This window comes from Bubalus bubalis, chromosome 11, assembly GCF_019923935.1.
Source record: "Bubalus bubalis isolate 160015118507 breed Murrah chromosome 11, NDDB_SH_1, whole genome shotgun sequence".
NCBI lineage: Eukaryota > Metazoa > Chordata > Mammalia > Artiodactyla > Bovidae > Bubalus > Bubalus bubalis.
In genome coordinates, this window is record NC_059167.1 from 38,789,738 (window position 1) to 38,815,355 (window position 25,618).

The 25,618-nt window shown below is 39.1% G+C and overlaps 1 long non-coding RNA gene across 1 annotated transcript in view; it reads left to right on the forward strand.

Annotated features, from left to right (window-relative positions):
• Positions 1-25,218, forward strand: part of LOC123328032 — a 128,829-nt gene extending 103,611 nt beyond the window's left edge. Inside the window, exons 4-5 of the long non-coding RNA XR_006542753.2 lie at positions 21,509-21,577; positions 24,847-25,218. This is a non-coding gene — a long non-coding RNA (uncharacterized LOC123328032). The remainder of the gene's footprint in view (positions 1-21,508; positions 21,578-24,846) is intronic.
• Positions 25,219-25,618: the final 400 nt, after the last annotated feature.

Here is a 25,618-nt window from a genome sequence, read left to right on the forward strand (position 1 = left end):
TCATCTCTGCCAAGGGATGACCCCTCTGACCCTTGGTTACCTCACCTAGAAAATGAGAATATCTTCCTATCTTACAGATGGTTAAGTACTTCTCAAGCATAATTATTACATTGCCCAAAACTCAGCAAGGATACAGAATCCCCAAGATTGAACACAATGCTCCGCCTGATGTGTGCACTGGAAAGATGCTTGTGGTTGACTTTGACGGCACTGGAAGGACAGCTCCAGGGAGGGCAGGGGAGAACAAGAGGAAAATACTGATGGCTCCTTGCCACTGGTCACTTGTCACTGCTGGCCTGAAGGAATCACCTCTTTTCACCTATGTCAACAACATCAGCTCTAATCACTACCTCCACCAAGCCCCCAAGCCCCTGTAGAGCAGAGGCTAGGGAAAAAAGGTGAGATAATGTGGCTGGGAGTACCATCTGGGTTGATTTTAGGTTATCAAATAACAGACATGAAGGGAGTTGAATGTCATTCTTTTATTACCAATTCAATTCTTGGTTCTATTTTCCTAAGTTTTAAAATTGACTTTCCTCTGCATTTGTAGAACTATCTGAAATGGATTGTTATAAGCAAGCAGTGGCTAGTAGGCAAGTAGATATCTGTCCAGATAATTAACAGAGGAATGCCTTCAATCCTACAAAATACTAAGTCAGTAGTAAACCCAGGAATGATGGACGAGGGTGGTTTATTGATATCCAAATCACTAAAATGCTAATAAATAGAATAATAAATATAACCCATAATGATACTATTAATAGATGACATTTATTGAGAAGAGGTCAGTGGTACAAATGAGGTCCAAATCATTAAAAAGCATGAAATCCAGGGTCTTATTATTATAAAGTTATGAAATGACCAGGGTGAACCTTCTGTGGAGGTCAGGAATGAGTTATTAAGTAGACTATCCAATTTTTCCAGGTTTCATTGTACATACTATGTACTAGGCATTGTGTTAAGCAGTTTATATGGATTTGCTTTATTTGGACAAATATCTCTATGAGATAGGTAGATGCTATTGATCTCATCAAATAACCAATGAAAAAGCTAAGGCTTGAGGATTGAGTATGCGTTCAGCTAGGCTGAGGTTGGGGAAGGAGGTAAATGGCATATCAGAAGACTTACCTCTTTGGGAGGCAAATTTGCCAAGTCTTGAGACTCCTATTGGAGCCAATGCAAATGCAATTATTTGCTTCAAAGTCTGTTATGACGTTCTGATATTATTCTCAGAAGTCTCCGAAAGGGACCAGGTCATGACATCAAAAGTTTACTCCAGGTCAATCTATACATTAGGCTTATTGTTTTCAAATTTCGCTGTTCATCATTGTTACTTGGAGAGCCTACAGAGGTCTATCTTCCATGTACCTGACCTTAAATCAGAACCTCTGGGGAAGGGGCCTAGAAAGATGCATTCAGACTACATTACCCAAAATTCTGATTTGTATCTGTTAGGAACAATTGTGGTAGGCCAAGAAGTCCTCTCTGATTCTATTTTTCATCTTAAATTACGTTCATATATGTTGTCAAAATCTTTAGAGTCAAGAATCTGGTGTATACAGTGAAACAAATAGAATTATGCCAGCCATAGGTAAACGCTGCACTTTTGTTTCTGTCTTTTCTTAACTTTTAAAAATTAGTTTTATGAAATATTCACCAATTACAATTTAATGAATTATGGCAAATGAGTTTAATCATGTAACCACCACCATAATAGTAAAATAATAATATTTCCCTCATCCCCCAAAGTTATTTTGTGTTTCTTTGCAGTTAATCCCTTTCTAGGGCCCTAGCAACCACTGGTTTGCTTCTGTCACTATAGTTTTGCCTCTTCTAAAATTTCATATAAATAGACCACCTGTGGACTTCCCTGGTGGCTCAGATGGTAAATCTGCCTGCAACGCAGGAGACCTGGGTTCCCTGGGTTGGGAAGATCCCCTGAAGAAGGAAACGGCAACCCACTCAACTATTCTTGCTTGGGAAATCCCATGGATAGAGGAACCTGGAGGGGCTATACATTCCATGGGGTCTCAAGAGTCGGACATGACTGAGGGACTGATGCTTTCATTTTCTTTTTACTGTATATGGTCTTAAATTCTAGCTTCTATCATTTAGCATAATGCTTTTGAGATCTGTCCAGGCTATTCTGTGTATTGGTAGTTCTTTCTTTTATTATTACTATATTCCATGCAACAATTTATCTGTTCACCTCTTGATGGACGTTTGGTTGTTTCTAGTTTGTGCCTATTATGAACATATTTGTGTGAACACAGTCTTTATTTCTCTTCTATAAATATCTAGGAGTTGGAGGTGAAATAATGTCTGTTTAACTTTATATCTGCTAAACTTTATATCTGTTTTCTAAAGTGGCTATAATATTTTGCACTCCTGCCTGTATAGAATTAGTTTTGGTTGCTCCACATCCTCACTAGCACTTGGTATTTTTGGTTCTTTTATATTTAAGCATTCTGGTTGTGTGTAGTGGTATCTCACTGTGATTTTAATTTGCTTTTTCCTAATGTCTAATGATATTTGGTATAGTTTCCTGTGCTTATTTGGCATTTTAAAACAGCTTTATTGATGTATAGTTGATATACAAAAGACTGCACACATTTAATGTGTATAATTTGAGTTTATGTGTATGTGCTCGGTTGTGTCCAACTCTGTGACCCCATGGATTGTAGCCCTCCAGGTTCCTCTGTCCATGAATTTTCCAGGCAAGAACACAGGAGTTGGTTGCCATTCCCTTCTCCAGTGGATCTTCCCAACCCAGGGATTGAACCCGAGTGTCCTGCATTGTCAGGTAGATTCTTTACCACTGCGCCACGAGACACTTGCTATTTGAGTTTGGACGTATACAAATACTTGTGATACCATTACTACAATCAAGGCAATATATAATCTAACACCTATCAGGCGTTCTCCTTGGGTTCCTTTGTTTTTGTTTTGTGGTAAGAACACAGCATGAAATTTACCCTCTTAAATTTTGAACTGCATAAAATGTGTTGTTAACTATAGGCATCGTGTTATACAGCAGCTCTCTAGAATTTATTCAACTAGCAAAACTTAAACTCTATTTGCTATTCATATATATTCTTTGATGGAGTGTCTATTTAAATCTTTTACCCATTTAAAAAATTGGATTGTCTTCTTACTATTCTTTTGCAAGAGTTCTTTAAATATTCTCTATCAGATGTTGGCAAACTTTTTCTTAAAGGGCCATATAGTAAATATTTTATGTTTTCAGGCCATAAATTTTGGATCGCAATTATTTAACTCTGACATTTTAGTTTGAAAAAGCCACAGGTAATAAAACTTGATTTAAAAAACCAGCTGACTGTAATTTGCCAACCTCTGTTCTAGATATAACTTCTTTATTAGATATATGTTTGGTAAATATTCTTCCTCTAGTCTGTAGCCTTCTTTTTTTATTTTTTAACAGTATCTTTTGATGTTTAAAAGTTTTTAATCTTTATGAGGTCAGATTTGTCAGTGTTTTCTTTTTTTTTTTTTTCTTTTCTTTCCTTCTTTTTTTTTTTTTTAATTTTATTTTATTTTTAAACTTAACATAACTGTATTAGATTTGCCAAATATCAAAATGAATCCGCCACAGGTATACATGTGTTCCCCATCCTGAACCCTCCTCCCTCCTCCCTCCCCATTCCATCCCTCTGGGTCGTCCCAGTGCACCAGCCCCAAGCATCCAGTATCGTGCATCGAACCTGGACTGGCAACTCATTTCATACATGATATTTTACATGTTTCAATGCCATTCTCCCAAATCTTCCCACCCTCTCCCTCTCCCACAGAGTCCATAAGACTGTTCTATACATCAGTGTCTCTTTTGCTGTCTCGTACACAGGGTTATTGTTACCATCTTTCTAAATTCCATATATATGCGTTAGTATACTGTATTGGTGTTTTTCTTTCTGGCTTACTTCACTCTGTATAATAGGCTCCAGTTTCATCCACCTCATTAGAACTGATTCAAATGTATTCTTTTTAATGGCTGAATAATACTCCATTGTGTATATGTACCACAGCTTTCTTATCCATTCATCTGCTGATGGACATCTAGGTTGCTTCCATGTCCTGGCTATTATAAACAGTGCTGCGATGAACATTGGGGTACTCGTGTCTCTTTCCCTTCTGGTTTTCTCAGTGTGTATGCCCAGCAGTGGGATTGCTGGATCATAAGGCATGTCTATTTCCAGTTTTTTAAGGAATCTCCACACTGTTCTCCATAGTGGCTGTACTAGTTTGCATTCCCACCAACAGTGTAAGAGGGTTCCCTTTTCTCCACACCCTCTCCAGCATTTATTACTTGTAGACTTTTGGATCGCAGCCATTCTGACTGGTGTGAAATGGTACCTCATAGTGGTTTTGATTTGCATTTCTCTGATAATGAGTGATGTTGAGCATCTTTTCATGTGTTTGTTAGCCATCTGTATGTCTTCTTTGGAGAAATGTCTATTTAGTTCTTTGGCCCATTTTTTGATTGGGTCATTTATTTTTCTGGAGTTGAGCTGTAGGAGTTGCTTGTATATTCTCGAGATTAGTTGTTTGTCAGTTGCTTCATTTGCTATTATCTTCTCCCATTCTGAAGGCTGTCTTTTCACCTTGCTAAGAGTTTCCTTTGATGTGCAGAAGCTTTTAAGGTTAATTAGGTCCCATTTGTTTATTTTTGCTTTTATTTCCAATATTCTGGGAGGTGGGTCATAGAGGATCCTGCTGTGATGTATGTCAGAGAGTGTTTTGCCTATGTTCTCCTCTAGGAGTTTTATAGTTTCTGGTCTTACGTTTAGATCTTTAATCCATTTTGAGTTTATTTTTGTGTATGGTGTTAGAAAGTGTTCTAGTTTCATTCTTTTACAAGTGGTTGACCAGATTTCCCAGCACCACTTGTTAAAGAGATTGTCTTTAATCCATTGTATATTCTTGCCTCCTTTGTCGAAGATAAGGTGTCCATATGTGCGTGGATTTATCTCTGGGCTTTCTATTTTGTTCCATTGATCTATATTTCTGTCTTTGTGCCAGTACCATACTGTCTTGATAACTGTGGCTTTGTAGTAGAGCCTGAAGTCAGGTAGGTTGATTCCTCCAGTTCCATTCTTCTTTCTCAAGATTGCTTTGGCTATTCGAGGTTTTTTGTTTTTCCATACAAATTGTGAAATTATTTGTTCTAGCTCTGTGAAGAATGCTGTTGGTAGCTTGATAGGGATTGCATTGAATCTATAGATTGCCTTGGGTAGTATACTCATTTTCACTATATTGATTCTTCCAATCCATGAACATGGTATATTTCTCCATCTGTTAGTGTCCTCTTTGATTTCTTTCACCAGTGTTTTATAGTTTTCTATATATAGGTCTTTAGATTCTTTAGGTAGATATATTCCTAAATATTTTATTCTTTCCGTTGCAATGGTGAATGGAATTGTTTCCTTAATTTCTCTTTCTGTTTTCTCATTATTAGTGTATAGGAATGCAAGGGATTTCTGTGTGTTGATTTTATATCCTGCAACTTTACTATAGTCATTGATTAGTTCTAGTAATTTTCTGGTGGAGTCTTTAGGGTTTTCTATGTAGAGGATCATGTCATCTGCAAACAGTGAGAGCTTTACTTCTTCTTTTCCAATTTGGATTCCTTTTATTTCTTTTTATGCTCTGATTGCTGTGGCCAAAACTTCCAAAACTATGTTGAATAGTAATGGTGAAAGTGGGCATCCTTGTCTTGTTCCTGACTTTAGAGGAAATGCTTTCAGTTTTTCACCATTGAGGATAATGTTTGCTGTGGGTTTGTCATATATAGCTTTGATTATGTTGAGGTATGTTCCTTCTATTCCTGCTTTCTGGAGAGTTTTGATCATAAATGGATGTTGAATTTTGTCAAAGGCTTTCTCTGCATCTATTGAGATAATCATATGGTTTTTATTTTTCAATTTGTTAATGTGGTGTATTACATTGATTGATTTGCGGATATTGAAGAATCCTTGCATCCCTGGGATAAAGCCCACTTGGTCATGGTGTATGATCTTTTTAATGTGTTGTTGGATTCTGATTGCTAGAATTTTGTTAAGGATTTTTGCATCTATGTTCATCAGTGATATTGGCCTGTAGTTTTCTTTTTTTGTGGGATCTTTGTCAGGTTTTGATAATAGGGTGATGGTGGCCTCATAGAATGAGTTTGGAAGTTTACCTTCCTCTGCAATTTTCTGGAAGAGTTTGAGCAGGATAGGTGTTAGCTCTTCTCTAAATTTTTGGTAGAATTCAGCTGTGAAGCCGTCTGGACCTGGGCTTTTGTTTGCCGGAAGAATTTTTATTACAGTTTCAATTTCCGTGCTTGTGATGGGTCTGTTAAGATTTTCTATTTCTTCCTGATCAAGTTTTGGAAAGTTGTACTTTTCTAAGAATTTGTCCATTTCTTCCTCGTTGTCCATTTTATTGGCATATAATTGTTGATAGTAGTCTCTTATGATCCTTTGTATTTCTGTGTTGTCTGTTGTGATCTCTCCATTTTCATTTCTAATTTTATTGATTTGATTTTTCTCCCTTTGTTTCTTGATGAGTCTGGCTAATGGTTTGTCAATTTTATTTATCCTTTCAAAGAACCAGCTTTTGGTTTTGTTGATTTTTGCTATGGTCTCTTTTGTTTCTTTTGCATTTATTTCTGCTCTAATTTTTAAGATTTCTTTCCTTCTACTAACCCTGGGGTTCTTCATTTCTTCCTTTTCTAGTTGCTTTAGGTGTAGAGTTAGGTTATTTATTTGACTTTTTTCTTGTTTCTTGAGGTGTGCCTGTATTGCTATGAACTTTCCCCTTAGGACTGCTTTTACCGTGTCCCACAGGTTTTGGGTTGTTGTGTTTTCATTTTCATTCGTTTCTATGCAAATTTTGATTTCTTTTTTGATTTCTTCTGTGATTTGTTGTTTATTCAGCAGCGTGTTGTTCAGCCTCCATATGTTGGATTTTTTAATAGTTTTTCTCCTGTAATTGAGATCTAATCTTACTGCATTGTGGTCAGAAAAGATGCTTGGAATGATTTCTATTTTTTTGAATTTACCAAGGCTAGCTTTATGGCCCAGGATGTGATCTATCCTGGAGAAGGTTCCATGTGCGCTTGAGAAGAAGGTGAAATTCATTGTTTTGGGATGAAACGTCCTATAGATATCAATTAGGTCTAACTGGTCTATTGTATCGTTTAAAGTTTGTGTTTCCTTGTTAATTTTCTGTTTAGTTGATCTATCCATAGGTGTGAGTGGGGTATTAAAGTCTCCCACTATTATTGTGTTATTGTTAATTTCTTCTTTCATACTTGTTAGCATTTGTCTTACATACTGCGGTGCTCCCGTGTTGGGTGCATATATATTTATAATTGTTATATCTTCTTCTTGGATTGATCCTTTGATCATTATGTAGTGACCATCTTTGTCTCTTTTCAGTCTTTGTTTTAAAGTCTATTTTATCTGATATGAGTATTGCTACTCCTGCTTTCTTTTGGTCCCTATTCGCATGGAAAATCTTTTTCCAGCCCTTCACTTTCAGTCTGTATGTGTCCCCTGTTTTGAGGTGGGTCTCTTGTAGACAACATATGCAGAGGTCTTGTTTTTGTATCCATTCAGCCAGTCTTTGTCTTTTGGTTGGGGCATTCAACCCATTTACATTTAAGGTAATTACTGATAAGTATGACCCCGTTGCCATTTACTTTATTGTTTTGGGTTCGAATTTATACACAATTTTTGTGTTTCCTGTCTAGAGAATATCCTTTAGTATTTGTTGGAGAGCTGGTTTGGTGGTGCAGAATTCTCTCAGCTTTTGCTTGTCTGAAAAGCTTTTGATTTCTCCTTCATACTTGAATGAGATCCTTGCTGGGTACAATAATCTGGGCTGTAGGTTATTTTCTTTCATCCTTTTAAGTATGTCTTGCCATTCCCTCCTGGCTTGAAGAGTTTCTATTGAAAGATCAGCTGTTATCCTTATGGGAATTCCCTTGTGTGTTATTTGTTGTTTTTCCCTTGCTGCTTTTAATATTTGTTCTTTGTGTTTGATCTTTGTTAATTTGATTACTATGTGTCTTGGGGTGTTTCGCCTTGGGTTTATCCTGTTTGGGACTCTCTGGGTTTCTTGGACTTGGGTGATTATTTCCTTCCCCATTTTAGGGAAGTTTTCAACTATTATCTCCTCAAGTATTTTCTCATGGTCTTTCTTTTTGTCTTCTTCTTCTGGGATCCCTATGATTCGAATGTTGTAGCGTTTAATATTGTCCTGGAGGTCTCTGAGATTGTCCTCATTTCTTTTAATTAGTTTTTCTTTTATCCTCTCTGATTCATTTATTTCTACCATTCTATCTTCTAATTCACTAATCCTATATTCTGCCTCTGTTATTCTACTATTTGTTGCCTCCAGAGTGTTTTTAATTTCACTTATTGCATTATTCATTATATATTGACTCTTTTTTATTTCTTCTAAGTCCTTGTTAAACCTTTCTTGCATCTTCTCAATCCTTGCCTCCAGGCTATTTATCTGTGATTCCATTTTAATTTCAAGATTTTGGATCAATTTCACTATCATTATTCGGAATTCTTTATCAGGTAGATTCCCTATCTCTTCCTCTTTTGTTTGGTTTGGTGGGCATTTATCCTGTTCCTTTATCTGCTGGGTATTCCTCTGTCTCTTCATCTTGTTTAAATTGCTGAGTTTGGGGTGTCCTTTCTGTATTCTGGCAGTTTGTGGAGTTCTCTTTATTGTGGCGTTTCCTCGCTGTGTGTGGGTTTGTACAGGTGGCTTGTCAAGGTTTCCTGGTTAGGGAAGCTTGTGTCGATGTTCTGGTGGATGGAGCTGTATTTCTTCTCTCTGGAGTGTAATGAAATGTCCAGTAATGAGTTATGAGGTGTCTATGGTTTTGGGGTGACTTTGGGCAGCCTGTATCTTGAAGCTCAGGGCTGTGTTCCTTTGTTGCTGGAGAATTTGCTTGTTATGTCTCTCCCTGGAACTTGTTGGCCCTTGTGTGGTGCTTGGTTTCAGTGTCGGTATGGAGGCGTTTGATGAGCTCCTGTCAATTAATGTTCCTTGGAGTCAGGAGTTCCCTGGAGTCAGGGTTTGGACTTAAGCCTCCTACTTCCAGTTATCGGTCTTAATTTTACAGTAGTTTCAAAACTTCTCCTTCTATACAGCACCACTGATAAAACATCTACATTAAAGATGAAAAGTTTCTCTACTGTGAGGGTCACTCAGAGAGGTTCACAGCGTTACATGGAGAAGAGAAGAGGGAGGAGGGAGTTAGAGGTGACCCAAATGAGATGAGGTGGAATCAATAGTGGAGAGAGTGGGCTAGCCAGTAGTCACTTCCTTATGTGCACTCCACAACTGGACCGCTCAGAGATGTTCACGGAGTTATACAGGGAAGAGAAGAAGGAGGCAGGAGACAGAGGTGGCCAGAAGGATAAAAGGGGGAAATGAAAAGGAGGGAGACAGATCCAGCCAGTAATCAGTTCCTTAAGTGTTCTCCACCGTCTGGAACACACAGAAATTCACAGAGTTGGGTAGAGTAGAGAGGGGTTAGGGAGGAGATACAGGTGACCTGGTGGAGAAAATGGAGAGTCCAAAGGGAGAGAGAGCAGTCAAGCCAGTAATCTCGTACACTAGTGAAAAATGGGTCCTGAAGATTGGGTTCTTAAAGGTATAAAATTGGTAACAAATACATAAAAACAAAAATTAGAAATCTAGAGTAGAGTTTGGAATTTCAAAAATGCGATGTTAATGAAAAGAAGAAGGAAAAGAAAGAGAGAAAAAACGAACAAAGAAAAACAAACAAGGTCGTGAAAGTAATAAAGAAACTACAGGTACAAAATTGATAACTAATACCAAAAAGCAAAAATTAAAAATCTAGAGTAGAGTTTGGAATTTCAAAAAGACAACGTTAAAAAAAAAAAAAAAGAAGAAGAAGAAGAAAAATAAAGAGAGAAAACAAACAAACCAACAAAAACAATGTCGCAAAAATTATAAAGAAAATACAGGTACAAAATTGATATCAAATACCAAAAAGCATAAATTAAAAATCTTGAGTAGAGTTTGGAATTGCAGATATACGATGTTATATAAAAGAAGAAGAGAAAGAAACAGAGGAAAAAAAAAGTCACAGAAATTATGAAAAAAACTATAGGTACAAAATTGATAACATATATCAAAAGGCTAAAATTAAAAATCTAGAGTAGAGTTTGGAATTTCAAAAATACAATGTTAAAGAAAAGAAGAAAAAGAAAAAAGAAAAAAAAAAAAACCTCGGTCAAAAAATTATAAAATATATATATGAAGTTTGCTGAAGAAGAAAAAAGAAAAAAAAAAAATAGGGTCTTTTTTTTTTTTTTTGCAAAGTAATAGTTATAACAGTGAAAATTAAAGGACAATAGAGGACTTAAAAAAAATTTTTTTTTTTAATTAAAAAAAAAAAAGAAAGAAAGATTGATCGTAAAAATAGTAAAAATATATCTAGGTCTTTCTCTGGTTTTGTTGTGAGTATTGTGGGTTCAGTTCATTTTTGGCAGTTCCTTAGTCCGACTTATATTTCTCAAGATCTATAGGCCCCTTCTTATGTAATCCGTAGTAACCACAGGGTTTTAATCTATGGCCTGTAGCTTCCAAGGCGTTTCCCTCTGTTATAGCTTCTTCTGTTTGCTGGTCTCTTCAGTGTCTGGTTCCCGCCCTGACACAAAGGGGATGGTTGAGGACACTATTTTTTTTTTTTTTTTTTTTAATTTAGGCTCACTTGTTCAGCCGCGCTGTGGGGAGGGAGGGAGGGATGCTGCAAACAGATAACACTGGCGTGCGCTCGCAGTGCCTCAGCCACACTGGGTCTGCCCCCGCTCACGGCGCGTGTAGCCTCCCTGCCCACACTGCTTGGGCTCTAGGTTGTTCCGCCGGGAACAATCAGAGGCCGGCCCTGGGCTGAGCTCCCAGGTCCAAGCCGCTCAGGTTCAGGCACTCGGGTAGTCCTCAGAGGCGCAGACTCGGTTGGGCCTGCGTTTTGTGTTCTTCCCAGATCCGAGCAGCTCAGGTGATGAGGTGTTTGGCGGGCGCCAATACTGCGACTTATCGCCTCCCCGCCACTCGGTTATCTGGGTGTAAAACCGGCGCACCTTCTCAGGCAGATGTTGACCGTCCAGACCCCCAAGAAGTTTTAGTTAGCAAAGAAGCCTGCTTACAGTTTTATAAATAGTGTCTCTCTGGGGCTGCGATTGCCCCCTTCCGGCTCTGGCTGCCTGTCACCGGAGGGGGAAGGTCTGCAGCCGGCTATCTCTGTTCAGTCCTTTGTTCTGTGGGCGGGCCTGGCGGTGTCTTAGGTTAGGGCTGGCTTTTCGCGTGGTAGATACCCCACAGTCTGGTTTGCTAGCCCAAATTATTTCACTCAGATAGCGCTCAGGACATTCGGCCCAATTCTTAATCTAAGGGACACAGCCCGCGCCGCACTTCCCTGCCCAGCCCCCGCTTGCTAATGCCGTGTGCAGGCGTCTGCGCTGCTTCTCCGCTGGGGGAGTTCCCGTAGGGCTCACAATCCGCGATTTTTAATTGTTTATTTTTTTTTCCCTCCCTTTTATGTTGCCCTCTGTGCTTCCAAAGCTCGGCACAGATTTGGTAGTGAGAGGGTTTCCTGGTGTTTGGAAACTTCTCTCTTTTTAAGACTCCCTTCCCGGGACGGAACTCCGTCCCTCCCTCTTTTGTCTCTTTTTTTGTCTTTTATATTTTTTCCTACCTCCTTTCGAAGAGTTGGGTTGCTTTTCTGGGTGCCTGATGTCCTCTGCTGGCATTCAGAAGTTGTTTTGTGGAATTTACTCGACGTTTAAATGCTCTTTTGATGAATTTGTGGGGGAGAAAGTGTTCTCCCCGTCCTACTCCTCCGCCATCTTGGCTCCTCCCTCTGTCAGTGTTTTCTTTTATGGATTGTGCTTCTTGTGTTTTAATGTAAGAAATCTTTGCTAACCCAAGACCATAAAGATTTAGTTTAGCTTTTTTCCTGTGGTTTCTTCTAAAAGTTTTATAATTTTAGGTTTATCACTTAGATATATGATCCATTTGACTATAGTAATTTTATTAATTTTCTGTATATAAGTAATATTGGCCTAAAGTAATATTATTTTGAGATATTAATTTTTAAATATGTTATAAGGAATATGGAATGAAGCAGGGCAAAGACTAAGAGTTTTGCCAAGAAAATGCACTGGTCATAACAAACACCCTCTTCCAACAACACAAGAGAAGACTCTATACATGGACATCACCAGATGGTCAACACCAAAATCAGATTGATTATATTCTTTGCAGCCAAAGATGGAGAAGCTCTATACAGTCAGCAAAAACAAGACCAGGAGTGGACTGTGGCTCAGACCATGAACTCCTTATTGCCAAATTCAGACTTAAATTGAAGAAAGTAGGGAAAACCTCTAGACCATTAAGGTATGACCTAAATCAAATCCCTTATGATTATACAGTGGAAGTGAGAAATAGATTTAAGGGCCTAGATCTGATAGATAGAGTGCCTGATGAACTATGGAATGAGGTTCGTGACATTGTACAAGAGACAGGGATCAAGACCATTCCCATAGAAAAGAAATGCAAAAAAGCAAAATGGCTGTCTGGGGAGGCCTTACAAATAGCTGTGAAAAGAAGAGAAGTGAAAAGCAAAGGAGAAAAGGAAAGATATAAGCATCTGAATACAGAGTTGCAAAGAATAGCAAGAAGACATAAGAAAGCCTTCTTCAGCGATCAGTGCAAAGAAATAGAGGAAAACAACAGAATGGGAAAGACTAGGGATCTCTTCAAGAAAATCAGAGATAACAAAGGAACATTTCATGCAAAGATGAGCTCGATAAAGGACAGAAATGGTATGGACCTAACAGAAGCAGAAGATATTAAGAAGAGATGGCAAGAATACACAGAAGAACTGTACAGAAAAGATCTTCACAACCCAGATAATCACGATGGTGTGATCACTGACCTAGAGCCAGACATCCTGGAATGTGAAGTCTAGTGGGCCTTAAAAAGCATCACTATGAACAAAGCTAGTGGACGTGATGGAATTCCAGTTGAGCTATTCCAAATCCTGAAAGATGATGCTGTGAAAGTGCTGCACTCAATATGCCAGCAAATTTGGAAAACTCAGCAGTGGCCACAGGACTGGAAAAGGTCAGTTTTCATTCCAATCCCAAAGAAAGGCAATGCCAAAGAATGCTCAAACTACCGCACAATTGCACTCATCTCACACGCTAGTGAAGTAATGCTCAAAATTCTCCAAGCCAGGCTTCAGCAATATGTGAACCGTGAACTCCCAGATGTTCAAGCTGGTTTTAGAAAAGGCAGAGGAACCAGAGATCAAATTGCCAACATCCGCTGGATCATGGAAAAAGCAAGAGAGTTCCAGAAAACCATCTATTTCTGCTTTATTGATTATGCCAAAGCCTTTGACTGTGTGGATCACAAGAAACTGGAAAATTCTGAAAGAGATGGGAATACCAGACCACCTGATCTGCCTCTTGAGAAATTTGTATGCAGGTCAGGAAGCAACAGTTAGAACTGGACATTGAACAACAGACTGGTTCCAAATAGGAAAAGGAGTATGTCAAGGCTGTGTATTGTCACCCTGTTTATTTAACTTATATGCAGAGTACATCATGAGAAATGCTGGGCTGGAAGAAACACAAGCTGGAATCAAGATTTCTGGGAGAAATATCAATAACCTCAGATATGCAGATGACACCACCTTTATGGCAGAAAGTGAAGAGGAACTCAAAAGCCTCTTGATGAAAGTGAAAGAGGAGAGTGAAAAAGTTGGCTTAAAAAGCTCAACATTCAGAAAACGAAGATCATGGCATCCGGTCCCACCAATTCATGGGAAATAGATGGGGAAACAGTGGAAACAGTGTCAGACTTTATTTTTGTGGGCTCCAAAATCACTGCAGATGGTGACTGCAGCCATGAAGTTAAAAGACACTTTCTCCTTGGAAGAAAAGTTATGACCAACATAGATAGCATATTTGAAAGCAGAGACATTACTTTGCCAACAAAGTTTCGTCTAGTCAAGGCTATGGTTTTTCCTGTGGTCATGTATGGATGTGAGAGTTGGACTGTGAAGAAGGCTGAGCACTGAAGAATTGATGCTTTTGAACTGTGGTGTTGGAGAAGACTCTTGAGAGTGCCTTGGACTGCAAGGAGATCCAACCAGTCCATTCTGAAGGAGATCAGCCCTGGGATTTCTTTGGAAGGAATGATGCTAAAGCTGAAACTCCAGTACTTTGGCCACCTCATGCGAAGAGTTGACTCATTGGAAAAGACTCTGATGCTGGGAGGGATTGGGGGCAGGAGGAGAAGGGGACGACAGAGGATGAGATGGCTGGATGGTATCACTGACTCGATGGAGGTGAGTCTGTGTGAACTCCAGGAGTTGGTGATGGACAGGGAGGCCTGGCGTACTGCGATTCATGGGGTCGCAAAGAGTTGGATACGACTGAGCGACTGATCTGATCTTATAGTCAAGATCCTTTGTTGTCTTTTTTTGCATTTGAACATCCAATTGTTTTGACACCATGTGTGGAAAGGATCGTCTTTCAACATTGAATTGCCTTTGTACCTTTGTGAAAAGGCAGTTGGCTAAATATGTGTGGTCTATTTTCTTACATGAATACTTCATCTCTTGATTACTCCATATATATATGTTAACCTTGAGATCAAGGAAGTCCCATCTTTATTTATTTGTTTTTTCAGAATTGTTGCAGCTAAAGTAGGTCATTTGGATTTCTGTATAAATTTTAGAAGCATATTTTAAACAAATATGAAAACACCTGCTGGAATTTAATGTTCATTGTGTTCAATCTGCAAATGAACTTGGAGGAAAATAAAAATATCAGCATTACTGAGTCTTCCAACCCATGAAGTTTAGAAGTTTCATTCCATTTATTTAAATTTCTGTTAATTTCTTTAAGTAATATTTCATAGTTTTTGACTTACAGCTTCAATGTCTTTTGTCAAATTTGTCCAAATTTGTCAATTTTGTCATGTCTGACTCTTTGTGACCCCATGAACAGCAGCACGCCAAGCCTTCCTGTCAATCACCAACTCCTGGAGTTCACTCAAACTAATGTCCATCGAGTTGGTGATGCCATCCAGCCATCTCATCCTTGTTATCCCCTTCTCCTCCTGCCCCCAATCCCTCCCAGCATCAGGGTCTTTTCCAATGAGTTAACTCTTTGCATGAGATGGCCAAAGTATCAGAGTTTCAGCTTCAACCTCAGTCCTTCCAAAGAACACCTAGGGCTGATCGCCTTTAGAATGGACTGGTTGGATCTCCTTGCAGTCCAAGGGACTCTCAAGAGTCTTCTCCAACACCACAGTTCAAAAGCATCAATTCTTTGGCACTCAGCTTTCTTCACAGTCAAACTCTCATATCCATACATGAGCACTGGAAAAACCATAGCCTTGACTAGATGCACCTTTGTTGGCAAAGTAATGTCTCTGCTTTTTAATATACTGTCTAGGTTAGTCATAACTTTCCTTCCAAGGAGTAAGCGTCTTTTAATTTCATGGCTGCAATCACCATCTGCAGTGATTTTGGAGCCCCCCAAAAATAAAGTCTGACACTGTTTCCACTGTTTCCCCATCTATCTCCCATGAAGTGATGGGACCAGATGCCATGATCTTCATTTTCTGAATGTTGAGCTTTAAGCCAACGTTTTCACTCTCCTCTTTCACTTTCATCAAGAGGCTTTTTAGTTTCTCTTCACTTTCTGCCATAAAGGTGGTGTCATCTGCATATCTGTGGTTATTGATATTTCTCCCAGCAATCTTGATTCCAGCTTGTGCTTCTTCCAGCCCAGTGTTTCTCATGATGTACTCTGCATATAAGTTAAATAAGCAGGGTGACAATATACAGCCTTGACGTACTCCTTTTCCTATTTGGAACCAGTCTGTTGTTTCATGTCCAGTTCTAACTGTTGCTTCCTGACCTGCATATAGGTTTCTCAAGCACTAGATTCAATTTGCCAATATTTTACATCTCTATTTGTGATTTTTCATTTCTTTATTTTGTATTTCTTAGGATGTTTGTATCTTATTTTCTGTCAGAAATTCTGGCTCATAACAGGACGTGAGAAGTATTTTCCTCTATTTCTGGAAGAAGTTTGGGATGAATTGGCATCATTTTCTTGAAATGTTTGGTAGAATTCACCAGTGAAGCTAACTGGCTGGAATTTTACTTGTGAGTTAGTTTTAATCTAAGAATTCAGTTTCTTCCATATTTATGGGACTACTCAGTTTCTTTCTTTGTGAACTTTGGTATTTTGTGATTTTTAAGTCACAGATATCCATTTCAGTTGTCAAATTTTTTGTCACAAATGCTTATAATATTCAGTTAGTATCTTTTAGATGTCTATAGGATCCAAAATCACTGCAGATGGTGATTACAGCCATGAAATTAAAAGGCGCTTACTCCTTGGAAAGAAAGTTATGACCAACCTAGATAGCATATTCAAAAGCAGAGACATTACTTTGCCAACAAAGGTCCGTCTAGTCAAGACTATGGTTTTTCCAGTGGTCATGTATGGATGTGAGAGTTGGACTGTGAAGAAGGCTGAGCCCCGAAGAATTGATGCTTTTGAGCTGTGGTGTTGGAGAAGACTCTTGAGAGTCCCTTGGACTGCAAGGAGATCCAATCAGTCCATTCTGAAGGAGATCAGTCCTGGGTGTTCATTGCAAGGAGTGAGGTTGAAGCTGAAACTCGGATACTTTGGCCATCTCATGCGAAGAGTTGACTCATTGGAAAAGACCCTGATGCTGGGAGGGATTGGGGGCAGGAGGAGAAGGGGACGACAGAGGATGAGATGGCTGGATGGCATCACCGACTCGATGGACATGAGTTTGAGTGAACTCTGGGAGTTGGTGATGGACAGGGAGGCCTGGCGTGCTGCGGTTCATGCAGTCGCAAGAGTCGGACATGACTGAGCGACTGAACTGAACTGAAGTGATAGGATCTTTGATAATGATCCGTCTTTCATTGCTTTATGTTGGAAATTTTTGTTTTCTTTACTATTTTCTTAATCAGTATGACTGGCTATGGATTCATCAATTTTTAAAATTGATCTTAAGAAAGTACCTATTTCATTAAATTTCTCCATTTTCTATTTCATTGATTTCTGGTCTTATCCTTATTATTTACTTTCTTATTATTATTTGGATTACACTTCTTTTTCTAGCTTATTTAGGTGGAAATTTTAGATAACTTATTTGAGAACTTTCTTCTTTTCTAGTGTACACATTTATTGCTATAAATTTTCTTCTAAGTTCTATCCCACTGATGTTGAGATGCTGTTTTAATTTTCATTCAATTCAAAATATTTTAAAATGTCATTTGTGAGCTCCTCAACTCATGTAGTTGTTTAGAAGTGTGTTGATGAATTAAAAATATTAGGAATTTTAAAAAGATACCTTTCTGCCATTATTTCTAGATTAATCTGTTTTTGGCCATTAAATTTGCTTTGAATCATTTAAGTTCACTTAAATTTGTTGAAACTAGTTTCACATCCAGGAGACGGCTTATTTTGGTGAACACCTCATGACAGTTGAAAGGGAAGTGTATTTTGTAGTTGTTGATAGACTTTGCAATAAAGGTCAATTTGGTTTAGTTGACTGATAATGATGTTCAAGCATTCTATATCCTTATTAACATTTCTCTGTGCTTATTCTATTAATTACTAAAAAAAAGTATTGATATCACCACCTATCATTATAGATTAGCCTGTTCTCCTTTCAGTGCATTAATTTTTTTCTTCATGTATTTTGAAGCTCTGTTATTGGGTACATATACATTTAAGTTTATTATGCACTGTTGTGAACTAACTGATTTATGTCCTTCCAAAATTTGTATGTTGAAGGTCTAGCCTCCAGTACCTCAGAATGTGACTACATTCAGAGATAGGGTTTTTAAAGAGGTAAATAAATTTAAATGATTTCATTAGGCTAGAACCTAATCTAATATGATTGATATACTTAGAAGAAGAGGATATTAGGACATAAATACACTCAGAGGGAAGACTATACGAAGACACAGGGAGAAGGTAGCCATCTACAAGCCAAGGAGAAAGACCTCAGAAGAACCCAACCTTATTGATACCTAAATTTACTAACGCATATATATGGAATTTAGAAAGATGGTAACAATAACCCTGTGTACGAGACAGCAAAAGAGACACTGATGTATAGAACAGTCTTATGGACTCTGTGAGAGAGGGAGAGGGTGGGAAGATTTGGGAGAATGGCATTGAAACATGTAAAATATCATGTATGAAACGAGTTGCCAGTCCAGGTTCGATGCACGATACTGGATGCTTGGGGCTGGTGCACTGGGACGACCCAGAGGGATGGAATGGGGAGGGAGGAGGAAGGAGGGTTCAGGATGGGGCACACATGTATACCTGTGGCGGATTCATTTTGATATTGGGCAAAACTAATACAATTATGTAAAGTTTAAAAATAAAATAAATAAAATAAATAAATTAAAAAAAAAATTGAAAGAGGAAATGGCAACCCACTCCAGTATTCTTGCCAGGATAATCCCATGGACAGAGGAGCCTGATGGGCTGCAGTCCATAGGGATTGCAAAGAGTTGGACACGACTGAGTGACTGAGCACTCACTTTCACTGAAACGTCCCAGTCTGTGGTACTTTGTTGTGGAAGCCCTATGTATTTTTTGATGAATTGACTCTTTTGCCATTAGAAAATGTCCATTTTTATTTGTGGCAGTATTTCTCATTCTGAGACCTACTTTTCCTTAGTATAGTCCCTTTTTCTTTTGATTAGTGTTTTTATTGTACATATTTTTATATTGTTAATTTTTAACATATATGCATCTTTTAATATTGTTCACTTCTTTGTAATGCTCATATTTCCCTCTATATTTTTAATCATATAGAGAATATTTATAGCAGCATTTTTATACCCTTGTGACAGAGGATCCTGGTGGGCCACAGACCATGGGGTCATCAAGAGTTGGACATGACTGAGAGACTGAGCACATCTTGTGCTAGTTCCATTGTCTCAGTCATTTCTTGATCTACTTATATTTATTGTATTTTTTGCTTTGGCTGGCAATTGGTCAAAATTTTATACTGCTTGTCATACCTCATAATTTTTGATTGCATACCTGACATTGTGATTTTACACTCTCTATATTGTCAGCTGCTGGGTTTTGCTGCTTTCATTTAAATAGTGCTGAATTTTATCCTTATGTGCAGTTAGTTATTTGGAATCAGATGACTTTTTTAAAATTTTGCTTGCAAGCTTTGTTAGGATTGATCTTGATCATCTTTTAGTTGAGCATCAATTTAGCTCTACTATGGCCTCCCTGATAGCTCAGTTGGTAAAGAATCTGCCTGCAATGCAGAAGACTCTGGTTCGATTCCTGTGTCTGGAAGATATGCTGGAGAAGGGATAGGCTACCCTCTCCAGTATTCTTGGGCTTCCCTTGTGGCTCAGCTGGTAAAGAATCTGCCTGCAAAGCAGGAGACCTGGGTTTGATCCCTGGGTTGGGAAGATCCCCTAGAGAAGTGAAAGGCTACCTGCTCCAGTATACTGGCCATGGGGTTGCAAAGAGTCAGACACGACAGAGTGACTTTCACTTTCACTTTCATGGTGGTGATGCTCTTCTACATAATGCCTTTGGTCTCATAATATCTTTATACTCTGACTGTAGGAACACAGATTATTTCTATTCTGAGTAGGCTTCTAGGATTGTTCCTACTCTTTTCTGTTGATTCTTTACCTGTTACACTTGTCTTTTTGTACTTAGCCAAAGACTCTAGGGGACCTCTAAGCAGAAAACTGGAGCTCTTTCTCTTACATATGCCTCCTTTTTGTTTTTTTGCTGCACAGAATTTAGCTGCCTTGGCCACGTGAATTCCAGTCTCTGTCTTCTCACCTCAAGAAGTGCTTGGCTGTTTGCATTATCCCTCCTTGCACTGAGGCCTGATAACTACCTCTGAACAGTAACCTGGTGCAGTTGTAGAGCTCATTTTATTTGTGGCCTTTCTCTCAGGGATCTCTATACTGCTGTTTTGTCATTCATTACCTGAAAACTGAGATTTCATGTATTTTGTTTAGATTTTTAGTTATGAGGATAAATCTAGTTCCTATTATTCCACTTGACACCTTTATTTGCTTTAATTTTAAACTTTATCTTGCTTTTCATAGTCAGTCCCTTGTTCTTAGGGGAATTAAAGGCCTAACAATATATACAAAGTACTTTTCCCCTAAATGTAATCTTGTCTGGGTGAGTCTCAGCTTTGTGGTATCTTTCTGGTATCTGATTAGTATCTGGATCTTTTCTCCAAACAGCTGTAGAGTGGGGCATTTCCCATAGGAAATGGTACTGCTCCTTTGGCACCTCCAGAAATCTCAAATCTCCCATATCTCCAAAGTTCCAAGGAACTTTCGGGACAGAGATCTACTGAACTAAATATTTATGGTCTGAGTACAAATTGCCTCATGCACATGTATTTCCCAAGCAGTCCAGTATTTCTAGTACTAAAGACAAATCCTAAAATCTAACCTTGGTTTGCTATTATCAATTAGAAACCAGCACAGAGCTGCAGTATATTTAGAAGATCATATAAACAGAGAAAGTAGACCGGGGAAGAGAAAGGAGGAGGTAGAGAAAGGCTTTCAGTTGCTCCACGTGTGAGCGTGCTCAGTTGCTTCAGTCGTGTCTGACTCTTTGCGACTCCATGGACTGTTCCCCGCCAGGTTCCTCTGTCCCTGGGATTCTCCAGGCAAGAATACTGGAGTGGGTTCCCATGCCCTCCTCCAGACAGTTTCTCCACAAGGCCTGGCTGATTGATACCAATTATCTAGTCTCTTACCCTTGAATTTCAAACCCTAAGGCAATAGCTCTTCTTACAATGGACTTCGACACTGTAACTGTCATGTTTGGTGGGAAGAGGGATGGGGAGAGGAAAATATGCACAACTCTGAAACATTACTGTCTTTTAATAAAATCTTGGAATTTCTCTGGCTGGCTGGTGGTTAAAAATTCACCTTCTAATGTAGGGAGTATGGGTTTGATCCCTGGTTGGGGAGCAAAGGCCACATACTTTATGGCCAAAAAACCAAAACATAAGCCAGAAACAATATTGTAACAAATTCAATAAAGACTTTAAAAATGGCCCATATTAAAAAAAAAAAGTCTTAAAAATAAAATTTCTAAGTTTGCGATGGTGGTAAGATTTCTTTTTCTAGGTTCTTGTAAGGTATTTTTCTTCTATTTCATATTTAAAGCATATACTTTAATTCCCCGCAAAAGGGAAGCCAATATATTTTCTATCCCTTTTGGACTCTGTGTTCTTGCTTCTTCTCTCCAGAATCCACACTTGAATGAGTCCAGGAGTCTCTTTTGTAAGAGATGTTATTGGTGCCCCAGCCATACCTACCCTCCTGGGCCTCACCTTTGTGTAACACTCCCTGTCTTACTTCCAGGTGCCAGCCTGTGTACCTCTTTGCTGAAGGGCTTGCCAAAGCACCTGGACCCTGCTGCTTGTGCCTAAGGTAGGCTAGAATGCCCCATAATTCACAACTTGGATGGGATATCTCTGAACTGCTTCTTCTCCACTGATTCTTGAAGTTTCCCAGAAGAATGATGCTCCAGTTGCCACAGTGGTAGCTGTCTCACTTCCCATTTCCCTGCAACTGTTTCTTGGATCACCTCCCAATTAAACTGCTGCTGCTGCTGCTAAGTCACTACAGTCGTGTCCGACTCTGTACGACCCCACAGGCGGCAGCACACCAGGCTCCCCTGTCCCTGGGATTCTCCAGGCAAGAACACTGGAGTGGGTTGCCATTTCCTTCTCCACCCAAATAAACTACTTGCACTCAATTCCTTGTTTCTGAGAGAATTTAAATTTAGCTACTTCTACTTTCTGGAAAGCAAGCAATTCCCCACAGACAACAGGATAATCTAGAAGTAAAATTCACAGCTTTATTTTCCCAGCAATGCTAGTCTCCAATTCTCACTGAATGTAAGAGAAAGAAGGAAAACAAGCATAGGGTAGAGTACCCTGCCATCTGTCTTCATACTGTCAGCCCCCCAGGACACTTCCTTATCTGAGATGAGAAATAAATTTCTGTCCCCAACCAAGACCAGGTCCTGTTGTTCCAGATTGGAATCTGTTAGAATATTGCTGTTACTATTTGTACTTCAGGAGCAAACCCTTCTTTTAGCCCTTAAGATAGATCCTTATCCTCACTGAGATTACTTCTAGAAGCACGATGGAGAACATCTCCCAATGCCAGACATTTTCTTCTCTCCACCTGGGGCTTTTCCCATGAAAAGTAAAGTTCGTCCTTCAGTTTGATGTTTCTGAATGAGCCTGTATCCAGTGCTTTTCTGCATATACCCAACTCCATCAGGTGTGATTCTGGCACAAGGTTTAACTGGGATCATGAATTTTCCGATCTTTTCTCTGCTGCCTATTGTGACGGTTGCTACTCTAATTAGTCTCCAGGGATATGCCTTTTGGGTCCTTTCTAGTGAAAACAGCTACATCATTAGTAGCTTTGACCAAAATTCTTAATATATTACTTTGATGAATTGGTTATAACTTCCTAACTATTAATATGAACACTACTAATCTAGGGGTTTCTGCTGCAGCCTCAGTGCCTTCTTGCCTGTGAGATCACGACCCTGGAAGAATACCTTCTGCCACGTGCAAAGAGTATTAGATCATTATTTTCAGAAAAACCACATGAAGAAGTGAGTTATATCTTTAAAAGGAAGGATAAAAGAGCTTTCTACATGGAAGACAACTTTATATCCAGAGGTGGAAAACTCCACCTCTGATTGCTTTTCTGAGTATTGATCCCATAGTGTCCTTAGATGCTCCTTGAGGAGGCTGTGAGGTTAGATTGGACTACCAGACTTGTTGAAAATTAATATTTTTTCTTGTTTCAAATAAAACAGATAAAGCTTGAACCAGTATTTAGTGTATCAGAGAAATATCTAAACTAAAGAAAGACAAACAGAAAACCTGGACTCTTGTAGGAGATGGAAATAAGTACAGAATTTGTTACTGATTAGTGGGTACAATATTTTTGATGTGTTCTAGAAGACCAGCCTGAGAGGACTGAATGTTAGGATACATGGACTACTGATGAATCAGAAATAAGTGAAACTTGTGAATGAAAAATGTTGCTAGCATATCCATAAACAAATATTATTGCAGCCATCAAGCCACAACAGGCACCCCTAAGCATGAGCCCTGAGGGAACTCTGGATGGAGACAAATGAACTGCCAGCTGCCAAGCCCATCAGCTATCCCCAGTGGTGCACCCTTAGGGGACTCAGCATGGAAAAGAACATGGTACTAGCCGTAGGTACCTAAGGTGCCTATTGAAGGAATGATTTTAATGAGCTCAGACTCTCGCATCTTCCCAAAGACAGAAAAGTGCTCAGTCCCTTAACTTGAGCTGTCTGATTTTCTTTAACTAATGGTAATCTTTTGATATTCTGACCACTCTGTTTTTGGTGCAACATATCCTGGCTCCTCCCTTACCACTTCTGACCAGTCCTTCAGAGCTGTTTTAGAGGTTGACTCCTAGACTTAAGTCTTCAGTTTTGTCCACCAAATAAAACATAATTCTCAATTTTTAGTTTGTGCATTTTTTTCAGTTGACAAAATATGATGTCAACAAAATGGGATGTAATGGTAAAATAGAGATGAGATCATTGAAAGAAATAACTGTAGGAATTGTGTTAAGCAACTGTGTGAGGTACTCTAAATGATACTGGATTTCAAAGGTCAAATGAGAGTGTAAGTAGAGGAATAGTAGGGAACAGATGATGAGTGGGAGGCATTTCAGAAGAGGGAGAGAGTAGGAAGGAGAGCAATGAGGAATTAATAGATGCGATTTTATGTGATTACATGTGAGACAAAGATGAATAGTTAAGGAAATAAAGTCAGGAAGTAGAGGAGAGAGAAGGACTAGACAGAGCAGGAGTCAGTGGCCTGTGGTTTCACTGGTACACAGTCAGGTTCATCCATTTACATATTGTCTGTGGCTGCTTTCATGACAAAACAGCAGAGTTGAGTAGTTGTGACAGTGCTATGTGATCTGCAAAGCCTAAAATATCTATTTTTACATAAAAGGTTGCTGACACCTGGACTAGAGGGAAGGAGGAAGAGTAGGAGAAATCAGTTGGTTAACGAAAGAGTCATAGGTGACCAATTGCCAATGAGAATGCCTTTAGTGGGTGTTGTCACTGCCCTGCCTGCATCCTCCAGCTTCTGTGAATGTTATATCGACTGGAAAAAAAAAGATGCACGATCTTAAAGTTGAGAGTTATATTTTATTCAGTGGACAAAACTGAGAACTTCAAGCTTAGGATGCAGCATCTCAGATAGCCCTGAGAAACTGTTCGAGAGAGGCAAGGAGGAGGGCAGGATACATGGGAGTTTTTGCATCAAGGACCAGGTAGTTGGAACATTAGAACAGGTTTAATTTTATTAATTAAAGACAACAGACATCTCAAGTTAAGGAATTCAGTGCTTTTCTGTGTATGGGAAGATGCAAGAGTCTGGGCTCAGTCAAATCGTTCCTTTGATATGCACCTCAGCTATCTGGGATCAGTATTCTGCATTTTCTCATCTCAGGGTACACTGTCAGGGGTGGCTACAGGACTGACTGCTGGATTGTGGGGGCATCCTGCCTCCATCCTGAATTCCCTCAGGGCTCACTGTAGGGGTGACTATGGTGTGATGGCTTGATGGCTGCAACATCCTTTGTTTACTGATATGGCAGGCAGTATTTTTCATCCACAGTTGATAACCATCGCAGATGTTCCCTTCTGAGAAATGACCTTGACTAATGTCTGCAGCTGGTGTGTACAAAGGCTGGCCCTCTTCCCTCAAGGTGAGAGCAACTCAGTGATGAAGTTCATCCCCCAGGGCTTCTCCAGGCATCAGGCTGAAGCTGGTCTCCAGCTGAGAGCACATTCCCTTGTTCCTTTGTTTCCCTGTCCTGTTTCCCTCACACCCCTACTCCTGAAAATGCTCCCCCACTAAATACCTTGAACCAGAATTCCTCTCTCAAGCCCTGCTTCTATGGAGTCTGACTTAGGCAGTGCTATTTAATGTCAAAAAGTACATTTAGTTGAGTTTTTAATGGAAATAAATGCAAAGCACCTAAGATCACAGTGACTTTTATATTTTCTGTAGAAAATATGATCATTAAAATTGTCACTAATTAAATTACAAATTATGGTCTGAGAAGCAGGCTAAAGCAGTTTATCACATCACATTCTTCTTAATCATAAGCAGTGGATTTGCTTGTGTATATGGTGGATACACACATGCAGATCTGAGACCTTTGTCATCCATCGAGAAGCTGCTCTGGACCAGTGTGTGTGACTAGGCAGGGAGCCTTTCTAACTAGCAACTGCATTCAGATCATTCAGAACTTTCTCTGTGGCTTGAAATCCATGAAACCATTTGTGTTCTAAGCCAACCAAAAAATGCCTTGGGTTCTACAGCAGCAAAGAGATGTCTGTCCTGTTATCAATCTATTGAATTTCTTCTCTTTCTTTTCATCATC